Source organism: Lathyrus oleraceus, chromosome 4 (assembly GCF_024323335.1).
Source record: "Lathyrus oleraceus cultivar Zhongwan6 chromosome 4, CAAS_Psat_ZW6_1.0, whole genome shotgun sequence".
Lineage (NCBI taxonomy): Eukaryota > Viridiplantae > Streptophyta > Magnoliopsida > Fabales > Fabaceae > Lathyrus > Lathyrus oleraceus.
Genome location: NC_066582.1, coordinates 168,236,788 through 168,250,768, shown reverse-complemented (window position 1 = coordinate 168,250,768; position 13,981 = coordinate 168,236,788).

Genomic DNA, 13,981 nt, shown 5'->3' with positions numbered 1-13,981 from the left:
TTGGGTATTTTTTTTATATATTCAGTTTTCTTTTAATATATAATATTTAATATTAAAAAAACAATTTATTATTTGCTTTTGCCCTTCTAACAAACGCGGCTATCTTAAACTTATCTTTTTGGGCTCAAACAATTATATTCTATTTTTTGTCTTTTTTAAAAAATTATATTCCTTTTTTTAATGTATTATAAGTTTATGTATTTGCGAAAAGTATAATACAATGATGATCTAATACAGTGAGAAGTATGTTTACGACGATAATTACGAGAGAGTTTAAGTATGTTAAATTTGTGAAATTAGAGAATAATTCCCCAATCTTAGAAATTGAGATATTGATAGTAAAGATTGTGGGTCAGATCAAAAGAAGGAAATGATTTTCTCTTTACTTAACGAGTTCGTTGGAGTAGTGGGAGGAGCGATTTTCTCCTTAATTTTGAGAGGTAGTTTTCTCTAGAGCATTGACCAAAATTGGGCCTTTCAAGGACACCTCAGCGACCGCGTACTGAGGTGGTTGTCTTGTGATGGACATGGACTTGGGTCGGGCGACCCAAACTCCAGTTTGGCGACCAGTTGCCCGCCTTATTGCGCTCATATGTTCCGTCTTATGAAACTTTCATAACACCTTTGGGATTATTGAGTTATTGTCCACTCCATTTCAAGGCTCAATTGGGAATTTCTCGATCCACAATCTCTCAAGCACGAGGTTTAAGAAGGATGAAGTGATTAAACATTGTAGTGAATGATATCTTCCTAGGAGAGACTTGTAAATGTGAGTCCCTCATGCGAGACTCGTAAAGGTGAATCCCTCAAGAGAGACTTGTAAATGCGAGTTCCTTGTGTGAAACTAGTAAATGAGAGTTCATGAGGCGAGACTTGTAAAGGTAAGTTGACTCGGTCCAACTCTTAGACCTTTTCTTTTGTACTACCGATTTCATTTCCATGGCGGAGGGTTTTTGTAATATCACCCTTTGAGGTCGTTTAATGATGATATTCACGCTCATTTGGCAGTATGTTTATGATTCTGTGTTATCAATGTTCTTTGAGCTAGTGAAGACACCTCATGAGCCTTAGCCCCGAGGGGCGGTGATAATTTACAGTCCTAGCTCGAACTAGATGGCCTCTTAGGGCAGTATTTTATCCTTATCAAGAAAGGAGGCGTGGGAAAGGTGAAGTGAGTTAAATCAATAAGAAATCGATCTTTTCTAGAGAAGTGCATCCTTGAGATGAAGATTAAGGGGCGGTTTCTCATGCGTATCTTAGAGGACGAGTCCCTCGAGCATAGCTTTGACAAGTCTCTCAAGCATTACTTAAGGAGAGTCCATTAAGATTTGCATGTGGTGAATCCCTCAAAAGTTGATTGGGGTGAGTCCCACAAGCTTTTTCAGGGTTAAGCCCCACAAGACTTGATTAGGCGAGTCCCTTTAGTGTTGCTTAGGGAGAGTCCTTAAAACATTATAACATTTAATGCTTTATTTATGTGAACTTTTGTTCACTATTTGTATTTCTCACTTTGTAGGCCATTTTATAAACAGATTCTTCGGTATTTTTCTGAGAATGTTCAATGCCTTTTGGAGGTTTGTTTTATAGATGTCTTAGAACTTATTTTTTAGAATGAAGTCCTAGTCCCGATGCATGTTTCCCCCTCAAGCGTTGATTGAGTGGCCTATTGAGGTGGCAATGGCTCCCCGACGAGGTCAAGTATTGAAAACCTGATAAGTCGAAGAGGACTTCCTCTTAGGATCCAACAATATTGCTTGATAAGACGACAATGATCCTTCCGTGAAGGTCGAACAAAGTATTTCCTGATCAAGTGACAAAGATCATTTCGTGAAGGTGCAGCAAAATATTGTATGATATGGCACCAAAGATCCTTCAATGAAGGTCCAATAAAGTATTTCCTAATAAGACGACAAGGATCTTTTAGTGAAAGTCCACCAAAATAGTGTCATAAGGCAACAAGGATCTACGAGACCACTCATTTTCTTTAAAACCTCTATTATGTTTTTCAAACTTATGACATTCATTTTTTATGTGTCTATGTTCCTTACACATGAAAAAATGATTTTCTTTTCTACATCTTATTTATTTTCTTTGAACTCTTTGGAGTACTTTAAGTTCTTCCTTGGGTAATTTCTTACTCCCATAATCTATAGATGTTGGACTCTCTTGAATATGAGTGAGATATCATCATCATTCCATGTTTCACTATAATCATCTAGCCCATCTTCCTCTAACATTTCAACTTGGAGGGCCTTTATCATAATCTTATATCATTTAGACTTAATATTAATACCCTTTTGCCCTATTTTGACACATATTTAGTTTAGTCTATCTAATGACTCTAGAGGGAGCTAAAGAGCTCATCTAGACGTACATTTTTTAGGTCCTATTTTTCATGATTGTGTAGAGATCTCTGGTCTCCATATTCTAGGGAAACGTATCAAGATCTTCTTAACATGATTAAAAGTTATATAACTTTGGTCAAGAACCTTAAGTCTAGAGATTAATGTTGGAAATCTTGAAAATATAGATGGCATGTCTTCACATTCATCTACTAGTTCATACAACCCAACCAACAAATTTCTCTTTGTTATTATACTTCTCTGTTACCCCCATGGTTGATATGAATTGAATTATGGATACTCTTAGAAGTATCCTTGTTTGTAGTTTATTCAAATTCCTTCAAGGTATAATGGTATTCATGAGGTAGCTTCAAGATTCGTGATGCATCTTAAAATATTTCTTTTTCTCATTACTAATTTTTTTTGTTAATCTAACACGGGTTTCTTTCCACCAAATACCCTACCTTACTGATTTTGTAACGTGAAATTCATGTGGCTACCTAGTCTCACTGACCTAATTGCTCCCTTTTTCTAGACGTTGGAGAGTGGTACAGTCAAATTCCTTCAAGGTATAATGGTATTCATGAGGTAGCTTCAAGATTCGTGATGCATCTTAAAATATTTCTTTTTCTCATTACTATTTTTTTTGTTAATCTAACACGAGTTTCTTTCCACCAAATACCCTACCTTACTGATTTTGTGACGTGAAATTCATGTGGCTACCTAGTCTCACTAACCTAATTGCTCCCTTTTTCTAGACGTTAGAGAGTGGTATAGACTCCGAAGCAACGGTAGATATTGGATAAAAGCAGACTCCGAAGCAATAGTAGATATTGGCATAGCCAAGATATCTCTAGCCATTATACCAAGAGTAGGGTATTTGGTGGAATTTACCTTCCACCAATTCAAGATGTCAAAATCTTGACTTTTTTTCTCCCTCGTCTCCATGAGATACAAATCCACTTCATTTTTATTTAAATTTAAATCTTGGTCCATGTCCTTCTCAAATTGATCATCCATATGATCAGAAGATGTAACAAATTCTTATAGCTCTATTTCTTATGCATCACTTTCGACTTGGCCTTTACTCAAGAAAAGACTATAGCTTTCAAACATTTTGTTTAATATTTGCCTCACCTTATCACACAGAGAATCAACAACTTCCTTATCATAAAACGTATCCAATCCCCACCGAATAAACTGGAACTTACGCTGAGGATAAAAAATGACAGCAATAAAGACTAACTTATTCATCTTTATGACATCCCCCCAATACCTACTATATTTATCGTTCATAGCATTAGCCATATTTGTAAGTAATGGGTCATCTTTATGATATTCCTTCCAAGTCTTCAATGTCCCCAATATCGTACAATGTTCCATGAAATATGTAGAAGATGTTACATAAGTTGAACATGACACCTTCGTAGTGACTTCAAAAAACAACTTCAAAAATTTCACAAAACACTTGGTATTATCTCAATCCTCATTATTTGGGGTACCACCTTCCAACATCGCATACTCAACACATTTCTCACCTAATATTTTAAAGGCCTTTTGAAACTTCAATGCGCTTTCAAGCATAAGGTATGTGGAGTTCCACCTAGTGGGACAATCATATTGCACTGTAGACTTGTCTTGTACCCTAAATTCTTTAATACATGTCCTAAACCTATCTAAACGGCCAGGTGACTGATGAACATATTGAACCGCACTCCTAATTTTGGAAATTGAATAATGCATGTTCTTCAACTTTAACCCCTCATTGACAACAAGGTTAAGAATGTGGGCACAACATCTGACGTGTAAATGCTCTCCTTTTAATGGATGTGATTTCCAATCCTCCATTTTATTTTTTATGTAAGAGATAGTAACATCATTTGAAGCAACATCATCAACTGTGATGGTGAAAACCTTATCTATCATCCAACCCTCCAAACACTTTTCAATATTTTTCCCAATTATCTCTCCCTTATGAGATGTTATTGGACAAAAATTAAGAATTCTTTTATGCAACTTCCAGTCTTGATCAATGAAATGCGCAATAAGAACCATATAATTAATATTTTACACAGAAGTCCAAGTATCAGTTGTTAGACAGACCCTTTGATTTATTTTAGTAAACAAGTCTCTTAACTTATGTTTTTCACTCATGTAAAGACTCAAACAATCCCTAGCAATTGAAATCCTTCCCGTAAGTGGGAGCCTAGGTTGTGTAACACTCATAAAATAATGAAATCCTTCATTTTCAACAAACGAAAAAGGCAACTCATCCACAATTATCATTCTAGCTAAAGCTTGTCTACATAATTCAACATCAAAATGGATACCAACAAGTGTATTACTAGTTCCTTTACCGCCTTCTTGAAGGCTAAGAGTGGTTTGAGTAGGATCAAGAACACTCTTGGGAATTTTTTTACATTGCTGCAACAAACGGTTATTTAAATCAGTGGTTCCATTTTTGTGTGAGTCAGGAGCATACGACTTCGTACACCAATTACACTTAGCACGAGTACCCGAAGTGTCTCTTGTAAAGTGATCCCAAACCCAAGATTTAGGCCTGCAAGATTTTTGTTTACCTGAATCTCCGTCATTAGAATCATTAGCATTAGAATCACCAACTTCTCCAACTTTCCTTTTCTTTTTCTTTTGAACATTACCATCTTCATGTTTGTCCAAATCAATAGTTTTAGATGGATTTGTTGTAGACATCAATGGACTATTTTCAGACTGCAAATATATATACATATATTGTTTGTTAATTTACTGCATAATATTTAAACTGCACTTAATTTTTATACTAAAACTTATTAGTTAGTTTAGTTTAAATAATTGTTACTGTGTAATATTTAAACTACTAATTTGTGATATATTGTAGCAACACAATGTTTTAATTTTTATCTATACATATATAATAATTATAGCAACCAATTGAATTTCATCTTATCCAATAATTCAAAAAAAAATTGAGTCTGCATATAGTTCAATCTATAACACCAAAATATCATTAAACTATTTACACTCTCCTTCCCGTGTCATTCTTTGTTTTTTCATAACTGTTTTATATGATATGTATTGGTAAGTTATAAGATCTTGGGTAAAATGAAAAGGTATTACAAATACATAATTCATAAAAAAAATCTATCTTAATTTTTTTTACACAGTATTGCATCATAACTAACTATAATATAAGGGTAAAATATTACACAGTACCACACCATATTTTTAACAATCTATCTATATATAAATTAAATTGAAACAAAGATGATATTAATGATTCTAATTAGTATACTCTCAAAACCAACCCAATCAACCGTGAGGCAATGACTTTGACTTACCGGTACCACAGTCTCGCCTAACTCTCTAATTCACCTTAAAATTTTGATTTTTTTTTTTTACAGTTTCTTAATATTTATGTGTGTATTCAACTTTCCTTAGTGTTGTCCATTAGATTTAGTACAATATTTATTCAATTGTAGATGTATTTAAATAATTTATTTTCAACTAAGCCGCTTCTCAAAACAAACACAATTCAAAAACGAATCCAATACAAGTTTAGTATAATCTCAATTAACCTCTTCACCAAACAATAATTAATACCCAAGTATAGAGAATAATTTCTATATTTTACCTAATTTTCAGCAACAGAACTGATTTCCTTGTCAATAGCCATATCTAAGAAAGAGAGAAGAAGGGATATTAGAGAAGAGGAGATGAAAAACGAAATTGAAACATGAGGAAGCGAGAGATTTACCTTTCGATTGTGAAGAGAATGAAGATGAGAAACCCTAGATGATAAACTAATTTGTCTTTGCCTTCTTCTGTGTACCATTTTTTCTTTACTTTCTCACGCGTTCCTAAGTTTTCATGCTTCTATTGCTAACCCTATGTTTTCATGTTTCTTTCTTTAGTAATGGGCTTGAGCTTGGTGTAAAATAAATGGGTTGTAAATAACGCGGTTTGGTTTGGTTTGGTTTCAAAATATAAACCGCAAACCGAACTGAACCGCGCGGTTCTATAATAAAGTGGCTCAAACACATTCGAATCCAATGCAGTTTTTGGGGTTTTCGATTTGGTTAGGTTCGGTTTGCGGTTTTTTATTGGGTCAGTTTGGTTTTGAACACCCCTAACTAGCAACGCGAAAATACACACCACTAATTGTTTTTTTCCAGAATTTTTCCGCGTGATTTTTATTTCGCAGGATATTTATTTAATAAAAAATAATAATAAAAAATATTTCATAAAATACAGAAATTAATAATTGATAAAAATATTTTCAAATAATAATTATAAAAATAAACTAATTAATATTTAATAAAATACAAAAGTTAAAATTATATTCGATTAAAAAATATATTTTTTTTAATAATAATTTTCATTAAAAGAATATTGATCATCACTAAATATTAAAAAAATATTAATCATCACTAAAAAAATGATATTCACTCCACAAACATTAAAAAAATCAATCATCACTAAATATCTCGCCTTCTTCATCTTCATCTTCTTGGCCACCAAATCCTCCATTTTCACCCATTGAATCATGATTCAATTATGAGACAAAAATTGCCGCATTTGTGCCTCCATCTCAGATTGTCTCACTACAACAAATAACATTTTTCATGACGAAACTTTCACCTCAAACAATAGAAAACCGATGTATAAAACCAAGGCACGCTATTTTTTATTATTAAAAAAACATACATTTTTCCTCGATTTTTCATAACACCGATGTGAAAAAACAACTCATTACAAGCTTTGATTCTCAGCTATCACACTTTATGATTTTATTTATTTATAAGTGTAAAAAAAATATTATAATCCTTCGGTTTTCTATTTATCCAAGGCATAAAATAATAATATTTTTTCTATAAAAACACTCGTTAAATAAATTTTACCCTAATTGTTACTAATATGAAACCACCCCAAACTCGCAAGCATCATTCTTTGGGATGGATTGCAAGACAGAAAAAATCTTCAATATTCTTCTGTCATGAACAAAACTTTTTTTCTGCCCTTACAATCTATCTCACATAATGGTGTTGATGTTGTCATCATTGTATTTTTAGAATAACCTTCAGTTAAAGAAGGGAGCTCAACCTTTGAAGAGTACTCAGTTGATAGATTGGAAATGTAGAAAATCATTCTTGCTTCAAATTACACAAAGAATGGAGTTTAACCAACAAAGAAGGGAGTTTAACTATCATACGGTGAACTGGACTTTTTGTTTTTTAATCGCGATGTCGCGGTTAGTAAGAGTCGCCACCGACTTTTCTTTTATCCCATAAGGAAAGGTGGAAAAGAACAGGAAATACCTTAATTTAGATTCTTAGGTTCGGGAGGTACATTATACAAAGGGAAGGTATTAGCACCCTTTGTATCCATGGTTATCCATGGGCTCTTAATTGCTCAATCATTTATGTTTTTCTAGTTTGAAAAAAAGTGGTTGAGAAAGGTGTAGGAAATGTTTTGAAAAAGGAGAATTTAACTTTGTAATGATTCTTGCATGAATGTATACAAAGTTGTTATCTCGTTTAGTGTTTTGAAAGTAGTTTAGAAAAATATAACTCGGCAATGATCCTAGTACGGATGTATGCTAAGTGGTGATTTTCCAAAAGGATGTTTGAAAGGTGTGAGGTGTGAAAAGTATTTTTTAGGTTATGAATGAGCAATTAAGATTATACCTGTCCGAGGTCTTTCCGGGCATTTCCTATCCTTATGAGGGTAAAACTGTCCTTACTGTTGAGAAGTAAGTAGTTTATCCTTTGGATGTTAAAGGGTCATCGTAGGGTCATCGATTGGTCATTGAAGGCAACAGTTGTGAGGATACCTTAGCATTCGAAGGGACTATCATCATTTAACCGTAGGCTACACCGAAGGGTCATCGAGGGACAAAATCGTATTTCCGAAGGCAACATCCGAGGGACCATGATTTATTTTATGATGATTTAATCGAAGGGCCATTGCTAAGTGTATCCCCACATTCGCGGGACATGACCGTATTACGTAGTCGTGGGGTAATAAAGAGAGGTCCGGTATGGTTTATTTAAAGTCCATATTTTAAGTTCATTAGGTAATTATGATGATTCCGCATTAAATCGATACATTAAAATCAATACATTAAGAATCAATACATTAAAATTGGTTAGGCAATCAATATGAATTTTCACGTTAAAGTGAAATAATTTAGAATCCATCTCCATGAAAGTCTTCCACACATAAAGTGGAGTACCTAGCCAGCCACTTCCTTGAGAATATGCGAGCTTTAACACAAATTAAACACACGGGTGAGAATACCAAGTTAAAGTGCAATTGAAAATTGCACTACAGAATGAACACAATAGTCACAAGGCCAAATAATGCATGATTACAATAAGACAAACATAAAATGAAACATGAGAACAGCTACTGGTACGTTCGCCTCTGCTTCGCCTACCGAAGGCTTAGCGAATATTCGCTCCAGGCTCGCTTAGCGATGTGCTAGCGAGCGGCCACAGATTTTGAATTTTGGCAATCGTACCGTCTCCGGAACCTTGAATTATGACATTAAATTACAGGCACAGCATGGATAGCATTCATGATGTTCAAGCATACTTAAATTTGCATGTGAAATCAGGTTACATATCAAAATTTAATCATGATGCATTATGTAGGTAACGGTTATCAATTGGAAGCATATAACAGCGATAATACGCAAACCTGTTTGCAATTGCTATGTTGAACTGATCACTCTAGGTATCGGATTGAGCTGGGCGGTGGTAGCTTCGAGGCGGGTGAGCGGCCTTCAGGGTTTCCGTCTTCCGAATTCTCTGGATCAGCAGGGTTTCTGTGTTTCTCCCTCTGGGTCTGTGTGTTATTTTCGTGGCTGAGGAGCTGGTATTTATAGTAGTAGTGGTGGTGACCTAATGGGCTTAAAATGAGGTCCAAAACTTCAGATTTTCGCAAGCTTCGCTAGGCGAAGGAATTGCTCGCCTAGCGAGCAAGCTAGTTCTGGGCTTCTTCCTGGATCTGATGCTTCGCTGGGCGAGTGTCATGATGAAATGTTCGCTAGGCGAAGGGACTGCTCGCCTAGCGAGCAAGCTATTTTGGGCCGCCTTTGGATTGGGCCTGTTGTGAGCTGGGCTTTTGTCCATTTGATATCAGTGCCTTGCAGAGCAAGTCAGAGGGTCTTGAGGAATACTTTGAAATATCGACGGGCAAATTTTGGGGTATGACAGCTGCCCCTGTTCAATATTCTTGAACCGAGAGAGTAGAATGGTATGTGCCGTTCGTGGTCTGGAGGTGAAAGATTATTGAACACTAGAATGCCCCAAAAATTTGCGCCTATCCATTAGTCTTGATGGTGATGGGCTTAGAGATGCCATCCAGGAAGTTTGATGACGAGCTTCCGATTGTGTCGTACATTAGACGATGTATGAAGACATGGATGTCATACCGGGTCATACGCTAGACCGTATAATGAATCATTCATCATGCTGTTGCCTTCGCTGGGGAGTCAGCGTGTGCTATATACTGCTGGGGATGAGGGATCAGAAATGTACCTGTCCGAAGGTAGCATCTGAGTAACAGAATGCGCCGTTCGTTAGGCTGAATCTGCTTTAAAAGGGAGTAGTCGTATACTAGACTACCATTCAGAAATGAACCTGTCCGAAGGTAGCATCTGAGTAACAGAATGAGCCGTCCGTTAGGCTGTACCTGCTTTAAAGGGAGTAGTCGCATACTAGACTACCATTCAGAAATGTACCTGTCCGAAGGTAGCATCTGAGGGGATGAAGGTCTAACTTGGTCGTACATTAAACCATATCTGAGCAGAATGAGCCGTCCGTTAGGCTGAATCTGCTGAAAAGGGAGTAGTCGTATACTAGACTACCATTCAGAAATGTACCTGTCCGAAGGTAGCATCTGAGGAGATGAAAGTTTAACTTGGTCGTACATTAAACCATATCTGAGCAGAATGAGCCGTCCGTTAGGCTGAATCTGCTGAAAAGGGAGTAGTCGTATACTAAACTACCATTCAGAAATGTACCTGTCCGAAGGTAGCATCTGAGGAGATGAAAGTTTAACTTGGTCGTACATTAAACCATATCTGAGCAGAATGAGCCGTCCGTTAGGCTGAATCTGCTGAAAAGGGAGTAGTCGTATACTAAACTACCATTCAGAAATGTACCTGTCCGAAGGTAGCATCTGAGTAAGGGAGTAGCCGTATACTAGACCACCATTCAGAAATGTACCTGTCCGAAGGTAGCATCTGAGTAAGGGAGTAGCCGTATACTAGACCACCATTCAGAAATGTACCTGTCCGAAGGTAGCATCTGAGTAAGGGAGTAGCCGTATACTAGACTACCATTCAGAAATGTACCTGTCCGAAGGTAGCATCTGAGGAGATAAAGGTCTAACTTGGTCGTACATTAAACCTTACTTGAGTTGTTGCAGATCAGAGTGGATCGTACGTTAGATCGTATCTGAGCTAGAGGTCCAAATGGGTCGTACGTTAGACCGTATTGGAGTTGCAGAATGAGCCGTACGTTAGGCTGTATCTGAAGAAGAAAGTAGTTGTACGCTAGACTACACCCCGGAATATACCGTACGCTAGGCAGCATCCGAGGATTTGAAGATCCAAATGGGTCGTACGTTAGACCGTATTGGAGTTGCTAAAAGCCAGAATGGATCGTACGTTAGATCGTATCTGAGCTGAAGGAGTCATATGTTGGGCTGAATCAGAATGAACCGTATGTTAGGCTGTATCTGATAATATTTGTTGTATTTGCAGTGAATATCTGGGGTGGGCTTAGAGATGCCACCATTGGGAAGATGTCAGAACGTTCGTCAGATGGATTATATCTGAGAGTTGTATTCGAATCTTGAATGTGATCAGAAGGATAATCAGCCTGAAAAATAAAGTTAGTTTCATGCAATGTCATGATGCATGCGTGTGCCGTGATATGATGTGATGGATGAATTATGCGTCCGGAATAAATGCGGGCATTGTATGCATGTATATGTTATGAAATGATGCGGAATGAAAATTGTATGTAGGTGTGTAATATGAAATGATGTAATGAATGCATTAGGCGTCTGAACATTCTTCCAGGGAACACTACTGGGGAGATAAATCTCAGTCTGCCGGTCGGAGACATTGGTATTGATGACCCTGTCTCGGCTGGGGGATGCTTGATTTCTGTCTGACGGTGAAAACACTCCACAGAGCCTGGCTGGGGATGGAAAAGATGACCCATTTGTCTAGTAATGCCACTCTCTTCTGGGGAATAATTGGCGTTGCCGGGGAATCGAATTAGCAACGGATTCATTGGAAAGCATGGTTAGACCTTCTCCTTGGTCCTGAAGTCTCGTAGTAATTGCAATTTCCATTTTAGGCATGTATTTTTGATAAACATTGATCATATTCAAATGCATATATCAATTCAAATTAAATCAATGGACGTTTATGCAAACAAAACAGAAAAGTAAAATAACAACATTTTTTTCCGAAATGAAGTGGTATTGATTTTGAAAGAGGGCCTATAAACAGGCAATTTGTGTACAAGGAGACAGAAATCCTAGTAAGAGGAAATTGTCAAGAAAACAAAGAGAAAGCTATGCAGAAAAAGTCCTATTGATTCTAATTCCACTACTGTCATCATGTCTTCAGGCATCTCATCTCCTGCTGTCGGATAGAGGTGATTGGCTTGTTCAGTCCCTTGAACTTGGTTGAAGCTGACAGAAAACGGGACATAGTCATACACTTTAATCCCTAATTTTTGCCTGGACCGCCTTTTCAGGTTTTCAGTCCACCGGGATACCCCTTTTTGCCCAAGCCGCCTTTTCAGGTTTTCGACTTGCCGGGTGTACGTCTTTATATGTTTATCCCTAATTTTTGCCCGAACCCTTTTGGTTCGCCGGGATGCCCTTACTTTTGCCTAGGTACGTCGACCTAGCGGGTCTCTGTTATGCGTAGTATTTTTTAACTATGTCCGCGTTCACAGGATGCGGGAAGTCTTCGCCATCCATTGTAGCAAGTATCATGGCTCCACCGGAGAATACCTTCTTAACCACAAATGGCCCTTCGTATGTGGGAGTCCACTTGCCTCTGGGATCACCCTGTGGTAGCATGATACGCTTTATCACCAAGTCGCCAATTTGATACCTCTGTCTCTTGACTCTTTTGTTAAATGCCTGAGTCATGCGCTTCTGATACATCTGCCCGTGACAAACAGCCGCAAGTCTCTTCTCATCAATCAAATTTATCTGATCGAGTCGAGTCTGAATCCATTCGTCCTCGTCTAAACCCGCCTCTTTCATGATCCTTAGAGAGGGAATCTGAACTTCCACTGGTAAAATGGCTTCCGTTCCGTAGACTAAAGAGAAAGGAGTTGCCCCTGTCGAAGTGCGTACTGAAGTGCGATAACCGTGGAGGGCAAACGGTAACATCTCATGCCAGTCTTTGTACGTCACTGTCATCTTTTGTATGATCTTCTTGATGTTCTTATTAGCAGCCTCTACAGCACCGTTCATCTTTGGCCGGTACGGAGAAGAGTTATGGTATTTTATTTTGAACTGCGTGCAGAGTTCAGTAATCATCTTATTGTTCAAATTAGTACCATTGTCAGTGATAATCCTTTCAGGGATGCCGTATCGACAAATAAGGCTATTCTTGACGAAACGTGCCACCACATTCTTGGTGACAGAAGCGAATGAGGCTGCCTCTACCCACTTGGTGAAGTAATCAATAGCGACGAGAATGAAGCGATGTCCATTAGAATCCGTGGGTTTAATCTCTCCAATCATATCGATGCCCCACATTGCAAAGGGCCAAGGCGCTGTTAACACGTTCAATGGAGCAGGAGGCATATGTACTTTGTCCGCATAGATCTGACACTTATGACAGGTTCTGGAATGATGGTGGCAATCAGCTTCCATGGTAGATCAATAATACCCTGATCTCAGAATCTTCTTGGCCATTGTATGTCCATTAGAATGAGTCCCAAAAATACCGTCATGCATGTCTTCCATAATCTTTTCTGCTTCCTTTTTATCCACACAGCGAAGCAGAGTCGAGTCATGATTACGTTTGTATAACACTCCCTTACTCAGAACGAATTTAGCGGAGAACTTCCTCAGGAATTTCCTGTCATTGATGGATGCCCCTTCAGGGTATTCCTGAGCTTCTAAATATCTTTTTACGTCGTGGAACCAAGGTTTTTCCCGTACTCCCTCAGTGTTAAGTTCATAACAGTATGCCGGTTCATCTAGTCGCTCAATGGTAATCCTGGGGGCTTCCCCGTCCCATCTGACTCTGAACATAGATGACATGGTAGCTAATGCGTCTGCCAACTGATTCTCTTCTCGTGGAATATGTTCAAATGTAATCTCTTCAAAGTATGGGATTAATGTCATTACCTGCTCTCGATAAGGGATGAGATTTGGATGTTTAGTATCCCATTCTCCTTTGATCTGACTGATTACCAAGGCCGAATCTCCGTATACGCTCAAAAACTTGATTCGCCAATCTATAGCAGCTTTGAGTCCAAAAATACATGCTTCATACTCAGCCATATTATTGGTACAATGAAAACATAGTCTAGCTGTGAAAGGCGTATGGTAACCCTCGGGAGAAATGAGTACAACCCCAACACCATGGC